Here is a 5,076-nt window from a genome sequence, read left to right as displayed (position 1 = left end):
GCCTTGGCCAGGCATCAAAGCTAGGTCTCTCATCCCTCAACTCACTGCCATCGAGCCTGTTCTGACTCATAGCGATCCAAGAGGGCAGACTGGAACTCCCCCTGTAGGTTTCAGAGACTGTAATTCTTTATGGGAATAGAAAACTTGATCTTTCTCCCATGGAGCAGCTGGTAGTTTCGAACTCCTGACCTTACAGTTGGTAGCTCAACACATAACCCGCTACACCACCAGGGCTCCTCAGAGGTCTCTTACACGAAAGGCAAGAATTCTACCGCTGCCCCAGAAGGCTGCTCCAGAGGCTGTGAATGCGCATGCTTAGTTGCTGGCCCTTCGTGCACACAGGAAGTTAGGCACACAACTCCAGTCCCTGAGTGGATAGGAGCCTCTCCTCTCACTTTCTCTTTCTAGACCTTCAGCTCTTACAGAACTCACTGATCAAACCCCTGCCACCAAGTGGAATCCAACTCCCTGCAACCCCAGAGGACAAGTTTAACTGCGCCCACAGGGGTTCCTAACTGATGTCCTTTTTTCAGATCAATTTATTGAGGGCTTGCACAATTCTTATCACAATCCATCCATCCATTGTGTCAAGCACATATGTACATTTGTTGCCCTCATCATTCTCAAAACATTTGTCTTCTACTTTAGCTCTTAATATCAGCTGCTCATTTCCCACTCTCCCCTCCCTCATGACCCTTCATAATTCATAAAGTACTATTGTTTTGTTATATGTTACACTGTCCGACATTTCCCTCTGCCCTCTTCTCTACTGTCCATCCCCCCGGGAGGAAACATAACCCATTGATCAGCTGCCTTCAGGAAACTCATCTCAAGCTTGCAGACAAAAGCAGGTTGAGAATTAAAGGCTGGAGAAAAATATACCAAGCAAATGGTAATGCAAAAAAAGTAGGGGTAGCGATCTTATATCTGACCAAATTGACCTCAAGATACAGGCCATAACAAGAGACGAGGATGGGCACTATACAATACTCAGGTAACAATAGACCAAGAACCAGTGAACATAATAAACATATGTGACCTGCGAAATTCGTGAATCAAACCCTCCAAAAGATTAAAAAAGAGATCACAGGCTCAACAATTATAGTTGGTGACTTTAATACACCACTCTCTGAAAAAGACAGATCATTGGGAAAGAAACGCAACAAGGAGGCTAGAGATCTAAATAGCACCATTGGACGGTTTGACTTGATAGATATTTTCAGAGCTTTCCACCGACATGCAAAAAATTCACATTCTTTTCAAGCCCATGTGGCACATATTCGAAAATAGACCACATGCTGGCACATAAGTCAAATTTGAGTAAATTCAAGCACATAGAGGTTATACAGACATTTCTCTCTGATCACTGTGCCATAAAGCTGGAGATTAACAGAAGAACAGTGATGAAAACAAGGGCAAACAATTGGAAGATGAACAATTTCCTTTTGCACAAGGAGTGGGTATTGACCCAGATCAGTGATGAAATCAGAAAGTTTCTAGAAACCAATGACAACAAAAATACGACATACCAAAACCTGTGGGATACAGCAAAGGCATTTATCAGAGGAAGGCTGATAGCAATAAATACACACACTAAAAAAGAAGAGAGACTCATGGATGATATGCTGGCACAAAACTTACACCAATTAGAGCAGAGTCAACAGAACAACTCTACTAATAGCAACAGGATAGATATAATAAAAATCAGAGCCAAGATACAGGAGAGAGAAAACAAGAAAACTATGGGGAAAATCAATGCCGCTAAAAGTTGGTTCTTTGAAAGAATTAACATAATTTATAGACCTCTGTCAAACCTACCCAAAGAAAGGCACAAATGACATTTGCAAGGATGAGGGATGAAATAGGGGACATTACAACGGACCCTAATGAAATCAAAAGGATAATTACACAGTACTATGAAGGTCTATACTCTTAATGAATTCAACAATTTGGAAGACACGGACAAATATTTGGAAACACAATCCCTCCCTAGACTATCCCAGATGGATGTCAAGAACCTCAACAGACCCATAGCAATGGAAGAAATAGACAAGGTAATCAAGGGATTACCAACAACAAAAAATCCCCTAGGCCAGATGGATTCACAGGAGAATTCTACCAAGCATTCAGGGAAGAACTGACACCAATCCTATACAAACTCTTCCAGAACATAGAAAAAGACAGAAAACTTCCAAACTCTTGCTATGAAGCTAGTATAACTCTGATACCTAACCGATGTCTTTATGGACGCAGACAGCCACACCTTTCTCCCGCAGACTGGCTTTGGGCTAGCTGCCCAGTGCTTAACCATGGTGCCATCAGGGTTCCTACTCTAACCCCAGCCACTCAAAAAGCCAACACCTGGCCAATATGCTTCATGAAGAGCTACCTCGCCAAGGACCAAGGACCAGACATACATCCTCAATAGACTCAACCTGGAATAAGTAAGTCCGTGTTTGTGACCATGAACTTGGATAGATTCTTCACTCCCAACTTCTACAATCTCAAGGGACAAGAATTTGATGCAGAGGGGGGCAGATTAGTTTAAGCCAAGAAATAAGTGCACTGGTTTACATACATGGGCCAGGACAGAGCGCATTTGGCCTTAGACAAGGCTGGATATAAGATCCCTGTCTCCACCTGCTGGACAGGTCCTCCCCTGGGAAGCTGCTTGGTGGACAGATGGTTACCTCTAAGACCCCACTTGAATGAAAGGGGTTTCCTGGGACTTCAGGGGCAAAAGCTGCAAACCCCCAAATCCTAGGTGCCTCTGCCCATTCATAAACCATCCCTGGATGATGGTTTGATGACTCTGAGTCAGATGGGCCTGAGTCAAGTTGTGGGAAATATTCTCCACAGGAGAGAAATGTGTCCATCCTCAACAACAACAACACCAGCTCACTGCCAGGGAGTCCACACAGACTCATAGTGACCCTAGAGGACAGGGCGGCACTGCCCTGTGGGTTTCCAAGATTTTAAATCTTCACAGGAGTAGGTAGGCAGCCTTATCTTTTTCCTGTGGAGCAACTGGTGGCTTCGAACCACTCACTGACTTTGCACTTCGCAGCTCAGTGCGTAGCCACTACAACAAAAGAGCTTCTGTTTCATTCCTACAACAGAACTTGACGCTGGACAGATGCAAGCCCTGAATGTCTACTCTAGTCCAGGGATCTGCCAGCTGTGGCCTGAGAGCCATATGAGGCTTTTTGGGGATGTACATATGGCTCTGAAGTAAACTTGGAAAAAAATTAAAAGACATTATTCAGATCATGGTCATTTTGTGTATTTTCATATATATGTGTGTGTGTGTGTCTCAAATAATTTTTAAATTGCTATAAGGGACAGGATTGGCTCTTCTGTCTCCAAAGCTTGCCAACCCCTGCTCTAAGTTGAAATCAACTTGATGGCTTGGGTTTCATCAATGAGTTCTCTGAGAGCCAAAGAGTCTAAAATGTAGGAAAATCCTCTGCCCAGGAGCCACTCGGGGCCTGTGTCTAAGTTCAGGATGGGCCTGAAGCTAAGCCTGCTCATCCACAGACTCCTGAGCTGCTCTCTGGGTCAGTGATGGTTCAGCGGTCGAATTCTTGCCTTTCATGTGACCATTCTTCCTTGAAACACTGATTAACTACTCGGAAGAGGGTGCGGATGGTTCTTTACATGAAGAGGATCAGCACACACTCTATAAGTGAGGAGACGTGATCCCAAAGGACAGTGTGCCCAGGAGGTAGGGCTTTGTGGGGTGCTTCTGTGTTCAGTGAAGAAAGGCTTCAGACTCCCAGTAGAGTTCTTAAATACAAGCTTGCACACAAACTTTCCCTGGCTGTGTGGCAACTTCAGTTTTTTCACCCTCAGGCCTCTGTGTCTCCAACACTCCCATGTTTGATTCCTGGACAGTGTACTTCAAATGGCCCGGCCGAGAGCCAGAACACAACAAACACACCCAAGCCACCCCTGTACTCGGTTTTAGAAATCGCACATGTTTCTGCGTAAAGGCAAAGAAAGAGCTGAGACCACATGCCAGGTATGTGGTGCTAACAATGCACCAAGAGCAATTGTTGTTTTCTGTGGTTGGCTACAGCTCATCCAGCTTGGTGGAGCTAAAGACAAGTTGCTATAGATTTTGCTGCCCTCATTAACATATGTCTATGACTCACGGGAGAAATGAGAAAAACACACAGAAGAGTCCACGTTACCCTGAAGTGAGATTGTAATCACACCCCTCAGTTCCGACAACCCTCTGACAGTTTCCTGCTGCAGGCACATTACTGCTAACTTCTTGTTCTCCACACAGAGTACTTGATTAGCCTCAAGCAGATTCTCTTCTCCAGGGATTATCTGAAGCCGCTTTCACACAGGTCACTAATCCCTCAGCAGTCAGCACAGCCCCTTTCTCCATAACTGAGCCTGCTTTGTGAAGATAAACACTGGCCTGTTGGTCTAAGAACCCCAAAGTGGTGACCGAATCAGGCGATGAGCCACAAATCCACTTAAAAGACATCACTCTTCCTTTAAGTGCGAAGCAAATGCTCCTAAGTGGGTGAGGATGGTTTTCTACCCAAAGAGGATCAGCACTCACTCTGCTAGTGAGGACAGTTCAACACAAAGGACAGTCTGGCCAGGAGGTAGGCCTTTGTGGGGTGACTTTACAGTCATGAAAGAAGGCCTCAGACACCCCGTAGAGTTGTAAAGCCAAGTTCTCTTCTGAAATTTCCCTGACTCTGTGGGAACTTGACTTTTCTCACCCTCAGGCCTCTGGGTCTCCAACATGCTCATGTCTCAATCACAGCAAACCATCGAGGTTCACAAAACTCCTGCTATTTGATTTCAACAGGAACACCAAGGAAAATCAGGAAGAGACCCTCCTAGGCAAGTTCGTTTTAAGGGCCCCAATTCTACTCCAAGGACAGCAATAGTGTGTGAAACAGTTTTGTGCAAGTGCTTCAAATAACATTTCACAGACCAAGAAGATAAACATTGCCTTGGAAAAGAAATACAGATGTGAACAAGAATGAAGCCACAGGCCGTGGCCACCTGGCCAAGAAGACGGAGAGGGCCAAGACTTTTTCAGGAGGGCTG

Source organism: Echinops telfairi, unplaced genomic scaffold, assembly GCF_000313985.2.
Source record: "Echinops telfairi isolate 266 unplaced genomic scaffold, ASM31398v2 ScPeMD7_11;HRSCAF=52, whole genome shotgun sequence".
NCBI lineage: Eukaryota > Metazoa > Chordata > Mammalia > Afrosoricida > Tenrecidae > Echinops > Echinops telfairi.
This window is presented reverse-complemented; position numbering follows the sequence as displayed.